Source organism: Agelaius tricolor, unplaced genomic scaffold, assembly GCF_023055355.1.
Source record: "Agelaius tricolor isolate 1412-34295 unplaced genomic scaffold, bAgeTri1.0.p SCAF_2, whole genome shotgun sequence".
Taxonomy (NCBI): Eukaryota; Metazoa; Chordata; class Aves; order Passeriformes; family Icteridae; genus Agelaius; species Agelaius tricolor.
Window position 1 is genome coordinate 78,343,009 of NW_027269262.1, and position 12,442 is coordinate 78,355,450.

Here is a 12,442-nt window from a genome sequence, read left to right on the forward strand (position 1 = left end):
TCTGAGCTCAGACCAGGCTGCTCTAGTCTGTGCCCTGTCAGGATTTGGAAACTTTCAAGGATTGAACAAGAACAACTTCCCAGGGCAACCCACAGCCCTGCTCAGCTGTACAAGTACAAAAGAGTCTCCTTATCCCCAGCCAGAATCTCTCTTCTTTCAACTTCTACCCATAGTTTCATGTCCTCCCACCACACACTGCTGTGAAGAGCCTGACTCCAGCTCCTTGGAATATTCCTTTCAAGTGTTGAGGGCTGTTTGTGTTGGTGAGCTGACATCCAAACCATCTCTACTCCAAGCTGAATAAGCCCAGCTCCTGCAGGCTCTCCTCAAAGGGCAAGTGCTCCAGCAACAAATAGTTTGGGGATTATCTGCTCAACTTCCTTTCCAGTCTTAGAGTGCAGCATAAGTAAAGGATTACATTTCTGTCTGATCCATGATGTTGATAAATTCACGTTCAAAATCTCCTCTTGAGTTTTAAATTTATCTTGACAAAAATATCTTAAATATATCAGGCTGACAGTCTACACAGCATTGTATCATAACAATCAATAACTATTCTTAAACAGTCAGCATTTTTCTGCAAGATTCCTGCAAAACAGTAAATCCCACGAAAAATTCCATCTTGATAGATTTTGTCTATGTAAATATTAAACAGTGCTTTATAAATAAAATGTATATGCTTTCTACTTTGAAGTCATAAACTTACTGCACTGGGAAATCTTGAAAGTTTTGCACTACTGTGACTGTAAATTAAATGTCAGCACAAGAAGCAACCTCTGCTTCTAACAAAAAGACTTTTCTGAGCATACTTCTGTCTAAAGATCATGAAATACACCATTCTTGAACTGGTACCAACCACTGTGGGTACTGGTGCACAGTTTCAGTTTAATACACCTACAGTTTCACAATCTGTAACTGATACAGGCAGAATTATTCCATTTTAACAATGACAAAGATAAAGGCATTATTTCATTGAAAGTATGACTAGAATTGCTGCAACTAAATCTCTGAGTAAAATAGGATTCTGTTATAGAAAGGAATTCTTGAAGATTTTTTTTTATTAAATAAACCGAATTGGGAACCAGCAAATCCTGTCCTATTCCATACCTGCAAAAGCAATTGTCTTTTGCTTCCTGTTGTTTCATTTGGATTATTCTCCCACAGAGAAGCTCCAGTTCCCAGTTTATAGCATGAATATGTAGTGGGAAACTAGTTAGATTTGATGAAGAAGTGTGAACGTTTTGTCATGATCTGCCCACTCACACTCAGCATTGTTTGAAGGTTTGTAAATCCTCTTTTGCTGGGAGTGTTTCTTGTCTGTTCATTGCTTTATGTGTTTACCCTGCAAGGCAGAAAGAATAATCTTAGGAATGGCAAAGTTAAAATGCATTGATTTTTTTTAAACTTTTCAATTCTATTTCTCAGAATGACAAAGATATATGGGCAGCTAGAGATGGCTTTATTTTTTGCCTGTCCATTTTAGTGTATTGCCACAGCTGATATATGTCTGTGGTTTGGTTTTTAGTCAGCAAAAGGACATAGTGATGAGAACTAGGTTAAGAGATCAGGAGGCAAAACTCCCTGCATAGAGTATTAAAAGGGCAAGGGTAGTTGCTTCTTTTTTGACTGTTGTTTAATCCTGAATTGGGAGAATGTTAGGTGCTAGCTCTGCACCTTTTGCTCTTTTTGCTCTTGAAGCTGCTGGGAGATTTCTTGCTGGCTTTTAACTGTTGTTACTGCCTTCAGATCCATCAATCAGCACAGATGGTGAGCTATGAAACAAAAATCCCATATATTCAGGACTGAGTCACACACTGAGTGGAAATGGAAAACTGCTTCTGTCCATCCTGTTTTCTTAATGCCCAAATGCATATGATCAGTAGATACACCAATAGCCCTCAGTGCTAGCCATCTTTGTAAATTAACGTCATCAGTGGTGCCGGACAGATGTCTGTGAATCAAGTATTAAATCCACAGATTTCTCTAAAGACAGCAGACACCAGCTCTTCACAGCCTTTGGTATGTGCAGGCACAGGACAAAAATCAATGAGAGCACTGGGAGGGACAAAATTATCACTTGAAAGGGTCTGCTCTGGTCACAAATGACCAATTACTTACTGAAGATCCTTTTAACGCCTGTTCCTCATAGACTACAAAATCATCTTAACTTTTTTTCATAAGCTTTTGACTTACAGTTCAAACCCCTGAAGTACCAGTTGTATTGGGAAGAGGAAAGTGAGATCTCGGGCATGGTGAATAGGCCTAAAATATAAATGACTCACGTGTTACAAAGTGAAACTTCACTTATTGTTCCCCAAAAGGAACAGGGGAAAAAAAGATCCTGGCATGTTGATTTATGGACTTTTTTAATACTAGACATGTGGAAAATCATCATCAGTACATCACATCCCCACTACTATCTTCACAGATCCAAAAGAAATGATATTTTGGATGGTATTCTGCTTTTGTCTGCAGATTCTGCACCACTGCACCACTCACCTCCAGGACCAGAAGGTTTGAAACACATGTGATTCATTTAGGTCTTATATGCCCACACAATTATTTTACATCACTGAATTATTTGCAAGTCCTATAGGTTACTTATAAAATGAATCTATGATTCCTCAGCCATGTGATTTACTAGCATGAAAGATGTTGGCAAAATAAAATTTACAGTCTCTCAGAGAACTCCTTCTCTCCAGCACCTGCCCTGTCTTAGTTCTGATTTCTCTTTTTTTTTTTTTTTTTTTTTGTACCCTAGTTTGGAAGGCTAAGGCTTATTTTCAAAAATATATATTTTTTGTGAAGGTGAGTGGGTCTCCTAAGACATAGATAGGTATATCAAAAATTAGTAAATGTGACAGAACCCAGAAACTAACATGATACAGATTAAATTTAGTATTATTTTTCCACGAGGAGTAGTGAAATTTACTATCAGTCATTTTTCAGATAAATGCAAAAATATAAATGAAGAAATAGTTAATTGTGCAGCAACTCTGCATTTTCCTTTTTCAAGGTTATGATTTTCTATTCCCCCATCATATGACATTGAGGCTGATCTTACTGCTCAGATTATTGAAAGGTTGTTTCAAAGTTTTCCATGAAAACAAGGTGCCCTGATATGTACACTCCTTTAACAAATTACCAATTTGAATGTAGTACTTTTAAAATCCTCAATACTACCAGCAATTTATTTTCCAGTTCTCATATGCATTGATCCTTTAACAGAGTTCAACCTTTCTTATAGAGCTTTTAAAAAATCCCCAAAAATACAGATGATACATCTTAATTTGGAGATACTCTTCATTCACTTTAAAAACAATTGGATCAGAATTTCTGTCACTATCTGTGGCAGTGCCTGGTCATGTAGATATTTTTTCTGACAGGAGAGATGTACAAAATTTTAATAGATGTAATAGAAGCGCTTTTTTGGTAAGGTCATTAAGAAATATAACAGGTAGATATGAATGCTGTTAAAAATCTCTGCCAAATTTTAATTGCTTAAGAAAAGAATGTTCAAGGCCATGGAAAAACAATATGAATTTGAATTCAGCTACTGTTAAATTATCTTCTCATTTGTTGTATGTATCTTCCATATAAGTAATTGTTCAGCCTGTAATCCCTAAAAAGCCATCTGTGTTGGGCTTTATCTTAGCCAACACTATGCTGACCCTCATAATCAAGTCTTCATTTCCTCTCAGCTCTATTGTTTTAGCCTCACATTTGTTAATTTAATTAATTAATTTACTTAAGTTAAAAGCATCTATTCCAGCCTCAGGCTGCTAGTGGTTTCCTTCAAATTAATACACTGCATAAAGCATTAAAATCACCAATGTTCCAGATATCACTTCACTGAAACTGGATTTGTTCCAAATTCAGAACTCCCTTGCTCACTTCTTTATTTCCTGGCAAACCCCTCCCATGTCCTCAGTCATGAAATATAACAATTTCCTTTCATCCTCTACTAGGGCACTGTATCTAGTAGAAAAAGTTAAACCAACCTGAGGAACCACTGAATAGTTGACATTGCAAGGTCAAGAAGTAGCACTGTGCTATCGCAAGCCTTTCCATCCCCACTCTTTATGCTGGCTGAGAACCAGCATTGTCTGTTTTTTTAAACTGTATAACTAAGATGTGACAGAAGCAACCTATCCTCTCTGACAGGTTTATAAGCTTTCTTTGCTGGAGTAGAGCCACAGAGACACAACAGGGTTTTTAGCAGGAAACTAATGTTTCATACTTAGTCATTTCAGCATCTAGCTCAAGCTTGACAATTCCATGGAGATATTCTCCTCCCTCTTCAAATCTGCCCTTTTCAGCTGCCTAGCTCCTCTCTAAAGTTGCTTCCCTAGCTCTAGTAAATGGATTTATTCTCACATTTTTCTGCCTTCAAAAAACTCTTAGCACTGAAATGGCTAAAAGCCTATTTTCATGTCTCTCAAAAAGCAGCACTCTCCCTGGTCTACAACTGTCATGGGAGCATACACATGCTCTTGAATAAAACAGCATCCCACTCCCTGAGTCACAAAACTTCCCTGAACTCAATCATTCTTTCTGAAAGCTGTTCTGTATCCTTCTGCCTTCTAACCCTACACACAGTCCTTATTTGCATGTACCAATTGTATTAAGGATATGTAGGTTTCCAAGTTCTATTTTTATAAAGGATGCAATGATTCATGGTCCAAAGACCATGAACAATTCACATTTTAGTCAGCACATAGAGGGTTCTATAGAGAACTGCCTGTTGGATTGCCTTGTCCTAAGTATTATTGCCTGGGTTTACACTATTCTAAAAGATATCAAAATAAAAGATATCAAAACTCCTTGTAAAAAATGCTGCTGTAGAGTTGTTATTTGTCCCACAGTACTTGAAACTAAAAAGGAGTCCCTCTGTTTGGATGTGATCCACACTGAGGAAATGGAGAACTCCTGGTTTGTGCAAAACGGATGCATTATATATAGTTACCTCCAACAGCAACTACTGAAAAAGACTGTCAAACTCTGAAATCAATAAGAAAGGATCTTGCAATTTATTTGAACATACAGTGTACCAAAACCTTCCTGGTTTTTTGAAGCTGCAGGAAAATGGGCATGGTTCTTATGCTGTGAATGTGTAAACAGATAGGAGAGCAAGGATAGTTAATGCCCAGAAAGATTTCCCAAGCTGCATCACCATGCAGTCTTGATGTAGGCATGGACTGAACAGCTTTACAGAGCCTGCTGGGGTACAGAGTTCCTTCCTCTGAAACTCAAAAGAAGAGCCACAGGAAACTTCTGCACTTGTAGCCTCCTGCTTTTTTCCTTTGTGGTCTGGAAAATTCAGATATTCAAATTCAAATCACTCATAAATGTCAAATGAGCTTTCCTGAGCTATTGCATTTTTCTTTTTCCTTCCGGTCTGTTTGGTTTTCCAGATAGAGCATTTTACTACTCTACTTTTTTTAATATTAAATTATAAACCCACGAGGAAATGTAGCAGAGTTAAATGCAAAAATAATGTGTATTAACCTGGATAAATAGAGATTGATAATCAAATAACTTATTAACCAGTGTTTGAGCCAGTTTGTGAAACATTTACTTTCCTTGACAAGAACTTATTGATGTGAATAGTATGGGACACTGATCTGAAAATGAAGTCTTGCATAAACTTGCTCTTCATCATACTTATCAGATTTATCATATACTCGAAAATCAAGGCATTTATAATTAATTCTCTTTATTTATTTGATTGTGGGAAATTAGGGACATATTTTGACAACCATGCCGGTTTTTATTTCATATCATGAATATTCATAATGAGTCATTGGAATTTTTTGCAGAGTACGGTACTGAATGATAGATAATAAATCTACTTCAATGTAACCTTCCCAGAATGAACCCATGAAATTCAACTTCCATAGCTTTTTTTTTTCCTTAGTAGATCACATTTGTTGGACAAACATACAGAAGTGGTGGAAATTGGCAATAAAAATCCTTCCGAATTAAAATGAACATTCATAACATCTTCTTTACAATATCTGTTCCCCAGAAGATATTCCAAACTTTTTTTTCTCCTTTTTTAACATCACATTATCCTAAAAAGATGCAGATATAGAATTAGAATTCCGTATGATACGAACAGACAGCACCAGTGCTTGAGAACCTTATAGTATGTTATGGTAACAGGTATATCCACATGGAGTCTGGGGATAAGTAAAGGGGCAGTTGTAAATAGATTACCAAACTTTTCACATAGATTATATGGTAGTAACACAACAGAATCTTTTAACAGAACACAGAAAAGAGAAGAAAACATCTGGGGGAAATGTAGGAAGAAAAATTAAAGTAACTGGTCTCCAATCATTGTACAAGCACTACCTTTATTTTACTTTGCTCTTCAAGTGTTTTTGTTCTTTTGTATGTATGGGTTTTTATTAGCAAACCCTAAAAACTTCACAGCTACTACGAACCAATGTTGCTACAACATGACTACAATAACAAAAACTTAGCAAGTAACCCAGAAGAATTCCCAAATATTTTACTTACTCTAAAACACACAATACATCTCCACTGAAATGTTGCTGCTCATGGGCAAGAAACCTGGCAAATTTTAATTAACATCCAACAATACACAATGTTTTAGGATGGGACATTGAAGATTTTTTCAGCAGGCAGAAATTCTACAGAAAGTTTAATTTCCAGGGGTCAAGTTTCATTTATTTTCTTTTTAAGATTATTCTTATGTAGAGAACAATGGGATTTTCAAGATTCTCACATTTTAAGAGCACCATAGAATATTCAGTAAGCAAATACTCAGTGCTGACTGAAGCGAGATGACACTCTGTGGTCAACTCCCACCACATCCTGAGAAGTCTTCCATCCAACTATTGCTTAGCTGGTGGAATCCAGCTTAGAGCATTGCACTATTTTTGAGCAATACAAGGAACGGAAATGTTGGATTTAATTTCCTGTTGTGGAAAGAATATTTTATTTGGAAAAAAAATATTATTACTAACCTTCCCTGGTTTAGGATAGAAATTCCACTCCGCAGTCAGAAGAGATTTCTTCAAGATAACCTCTTACAAACCTACTGTTGTTGAGAGTAAACCCCTCTAGTCTACAGAGATCATTTACATCAATGAGACATGTTTGGTAGATAGAAGTCAGTGAAGCAATCAATATGTAAAGTAGAAAATCAAAGGAAACTCTAGAAGGCACCTCAATGAACACTTTTGTCTAAATCAGTGTGATTTATGAATCAGCTTCCAAACTCAGAAAAAATATAGAGATTTCCCACTAGCAGTCAGTCATATCATCCTTCTCAGTGAAAGGAAAAACATGTGCTTATTTTTACCCCCTGTAGGAGAGAAAACTGGAGTTGTTCAAGAAATTTTTTTTGTCACAGACTTCAAGGGCAAAACATGGGTCCCACGAGTAGTGGCTATGACTTAGGAAATAAGCACATAATTGTTAGGTTGAGGATATTCAGAGAGTAAAGCTTTTCAAAGAGAAGTAAATTATTCTGGCCATGATCACATTGACAGTTCTTGAATGTCCCCACTGAGCGAGACTTCACAACCTCTCTGGGCAATGTGTTCCAGTGCACGCTCACCTGGACAGTAAAGAAGTTCTTCCTCATATTCAAGTGGAATTTCCTGTACAACAGTTTCTTCCCATTGCCTCTTGTCCTATTGTTTTGTGCCACCAAGAAGAGCCTGGGAACATCCCCTTGAATCCCACCCTTCAGATGCTTATAGACATGGATGAGGCCACCTCCTGGTTGTCTCTTCTCCAGGTTGAACAGGCTCAACTCCCCAGGCCTTTCCTCATAAGAGAGATGCTCCAGTCCACTCATCCCCTTTGTAGCCCTCCACTGGACCTGCTCCAGGATCTCCATGTCTCTCTTGTGCTGAGGAACCCAGAACTGTACACAGAACTCCAGATGTGGTGTCACCAGATCTGAGTAAAGGGGCAGGATCACCTCCCTCAGCCTGCTGGAAATGCTCTTTCTAATGCACCCCAGGATACTATTGGCCATCTTGGCCACAAGGACACACTCCTGGCTCATGGACAGTTTGCTGTCCATCAGGACCCCCAGGTCCTTCTCCACAGAGCTGTTTTCCAGCAGGATGGCCCCCAGATTTTACTGGTGCCTGGGGTTTTTCCTCCCCAGGTGCAAGAATTTGCATTTGCCTTTGTTAAATTTCTTCTGTCTATTCTTCTCTGTCCATCTCTCCAGCCTGTCAGGGTCCTTCTGAATGACTGCACAGCACTCTGATGTGTCAACCTCTCCTCCCAGCTTTGCATCATCAGAGAACTGGCCAAGGAGGCCTCTGTCCCTTCATTCAAGTTATTGATGAAAAGTTAAACAATACTACTGAACCTTGGGGGACACCACCAGTGACAGGCATCTAACTGGAGCCTGTGCCACTGATTACAGCCCTCTGGGAGGTGCTGTTCAGCCAGTTCTCAAACCACCTTTCTGTCCACTCACACAGTCTACACTTCTGAGTTTGCCTGTGAGGATATTGTGAGAGACAGTCAAAAGTCTTGAAGTCAAAGTGGACAATATCCTTTGCTTTCCCCTCATCCATCCTGGTAGTTGCTTCATCATAGAAGGCAGTCAAGCTGGCCAAGTATGATTTAGCCTTAATTAATCCATGCTGACTACTCCTGACCACATTCTTGTAATCCACATGGACAGAGATTGCCTCCAGAAAGAGGCAATCCATCACATTTCCAGGGGTAGAGGTAAGGTGAGGTTACTGACCAGGAGTTCCCTGGGTCCTCCTTCTTGCCTCTTTTGAAGACGGGACTGACATTTGCTTTCTTCCAGCCCTCAGGCATCTCTCTTGATTGCATGACCTTTCAAAGATGATTGTAAACAACCTCACTATGGGTGTCCACCAGCACTCGTGAATGGATCCTGTCAAAGACCACGGACTTTTGGATTTCAGTTTTGCCTAGGTCCTCCCTAATCCAGCCCTCTTTGACCAAGTCCTTCTTCCAACATCCCTTTACCCTGATCTCTTGGGTCAGAGAGGGTTGGTTTTGCCTGTGAAGACCAATTCAAAAAAGCTGTTTAGTAACTCTGCTTTCTCTGCACTCTCTGTTACCAGGGCTCTCCCCTCCATTTAGTAATGGCCTCACATTATCCTTACTTTTCCTCTTGCTATTGATGTGTTTGAGAAAGCGCTCTTTGTTGTCCTTGATGTCCTTGGCCAGGTTAAATTCCAGATGGGCCTTGGCCTTCCTTGTCTCATTTCTACTTACTCTGACAACCTCTTTATATTGATTCCAAGTTGCCTGACCTGTTTTCATCTCCTGTGTGTTTCCTGCTTACTCTTGAATAATGACAGAAGATCTTTATTCACCCACACAGGTGTTTTTCCTCCTTTACCTGATTTTTTGCTCATTGGGATGCATCTTTTTTGAGCCTGGAGGAAGTGATCCTTAATAATCATCCAACTATCTTGGATCCCTCTTCCCTGCAGGGCCTGTTGCCATGGGATTCTTCCAAGAAGATCCCTGAAGAGGATAGAGTTACTTTACCTGAAATCCATGGCTGCAATCTCTGTGTGCCATCCTGCTTCCTCCTTGCCTGATACTGAGCTCCACAATCTCATAGCTGTTTCAGCCAAGTCTGCTCCCCAACCTCCACATCTCCAGCCCTTTCCTGTTTGTTAGTACGAGGCTGAGCAGCAAACCATTCTTTCTGGGATCTTTGACTACCTCTGATTGGAATTTGTCGTCAGTGCTTTCCAGGAACCTCCTGGACTATTTGTGTTTTGCTGTGTTGCTTCTCCAGCAGGTGTCAGGGTAGTTAAAGTCCCCCACAAGAACTGGTCTCTGTGACTTTGAGCCTGCTTCAAGCCGCCTCCAAAGGCCTCATCCACTTCCTCCTCCTGATCACCCACAACAGCGTCACCATGACAACAACACACAGCCCAGCAGAGTCAGTGTGACCATTTGGGCAAATCATTAGTTATAGCAATCTTTTTATAGAAATAGTAATGCAGGTAGTCTGAACCTACCTATTTTGAAAGAATTTTTCTTATATTTGCCAAAGTCTCAAGATGACAGAGATGCAGGCTGAAGAGTTAATCAATGTTTTTCCTCTCACAATAGCAGAATTCTATGAAAACAGTCACATTTAAGTACAGTTATTCCTGCTGCTTCCCTCCCCAGCAAAGGTGTGCTTACAAACTTCACCTAAAACACCAAGGCACGAACGGCCTGAAAACTTCATCTCTGGCACCTCTGATATGTCATGAAGTGGGGGAGGGAATTTTGAGCCATGACTCCAAGGGCAAATCTGAAAGGGAAGGAAAAAGGAAAATAGTGCTCTGTTTGGATTTAGTTATCAAAATTTGCTTTGTAGATCTAAGGTAGCAAAAGTAAACACATGCTTATGTATCTAGCCAGAGCTTTAGCTAATTCACAATCAGATCTGCAGCCTTTTTCCTTATCAGAAATATATTTTCTTTCAAACAGTTTCTTAATGTCAGTCAGGTGGAAAAATGTTGAACCAACAAATACCTCACCACCACATGTGCAACTATCTCAGGATGCCCCTTTAGAGAATTTGGGCTGCAATACTGGTGTTTCGTGCAGTTGTTAGAAAATATTTAAAGGAAATGCAAAATAATTTGGGATACAAGATTGCTGCAAACAAAATTAGGGTTAGTGTCTTGAATAACGGCTGACAGGAGATATGAGTCACACAAGCTAGGCTTTGCATCATCTTTTTCTTCTCTGGGTAAGGAGTTGGTGTTGGGTTTTTTGCACGTTGTTAGAGTAAAATTTTATTTCTGAAATGAAAGACAAATTTTCAGTAATCTCTCAGAATTTTTTAACCCTTTTTTCTTATTGATTCTTATTCTGCATCCTCAGTGGATTTAATACATGCTTCTTTGTTGAATTCCTTCCTGTTCTCTCTCTTAAACTTAGATGCTTATGGTACTGTGGTATTATTTGTGAATGCTGCTGGCCTTGGACAGCTGCAGTTTCATTACAGGCTTATGAAAACTCTAAGAAAATGCATTGAAAAGTAATTTTCTTTACAGCTCATTTTATCACTCATTTTCTTTTTAAAAAACAGCCTTCATTTAGGAAGCAGTAATAATCTCAAGCAGCTATCTCAAGCACTCTCTGTGTCAGACTGCTGAAAGGTGTGGAGTTGGCAAACATTGCATGACTCAGCCTGATATCTCAATCACACTCCAGAATAACAATAGATTGACCTTAAGGAAATGGCACTACAGAGAACAGAGAAAATCACACAGAACAATAGGAAGGAAAGAAGGAGATTAAAATAATAGAAAATCCTTTGAAATAGGCAGCACCTTCCCTGCCTCTCCTTCCAGATAGATTTTGTTTGTTGAAAGGACTGTGTAAGTAGTGGTCTGCCAAGGGCTGCTGCTTTCCATGGGGGACCTTCTCTGTGGGAAACAAATACAGCAAGTTTTTTCTTTAGAAAACACAACATCAGTGGATCTTTAAATTAATCTCTAAAAATTAATGGTGTATTAATTGATTCATTAATACAAGGGCAGATTCAATTTGACGTCTGAATGCAGTTCAGATCAAACATGCTTGCTATTATAATCAAACTGAAGTTTAGATAACTTCTCATTTGTTTTGGTGGTTGGGAGGGAAAGAACTCATACTGCTGAGCCCACAAAGACAAGACGATCTCTCAAAAAATTCTCATTTTCAAGCAAGGCCCTATAAAAGAGAGTTGGATTTACAGCTATTCTTCCTTCTCAGTATTCCCCAGGACAGTCTCTAGCTCCAAAAGAACCTGTGAGACCTGCCCAGGAGATGGAGCCAATCCCACTGCTCAGACTCATAGTCTTACAGGATTTCCAAATAACATTTTACAGGGAGACTGAAAGCTACAATATTTCTGATTAACCACCGAGTTGTGATGCCTTTCAGCACAGGGTCAAATAATGTGAACACTGGGCAGTTCCCCTGTTCCCACTCATACCCCTGAAAGAGGAAGAGAGATGCATTGGAGGGGCTATAGTAATACAAGTTTTATTCTATTAATATCTTTTTTTATTATTATGGTTTTAGACTTAATTTTATTATTTATTGTTGAAGAATTTTTATTATTTTGCACATAGCAATACATATTGTCCCTCTATAGCCTGATATTTGGTTTTGATAGTACATTTTGCCTCTCTATGGCCTGAAGCTTGAAGAGAATCTCATGAGGTCTTCTGCCTCCAAAGAAAGTCCCTACTCCTCTTAATTTTAACCTTTCCAAATAGCACCTGCTGGATTTGAAATCCAAAGGTATTTAATTTTAGTGTCAAGGGTATTAATGTGGATTATCACATTTACTATTTAAAATATCTAAGGAGATTATGCAGCTGATACTGAAGAATGATCTTTCACAAGGCTTTAGGGTCTTTAAATGCAGGGTCTTATTCAGATTTTGAAGAAGATTGCAGCT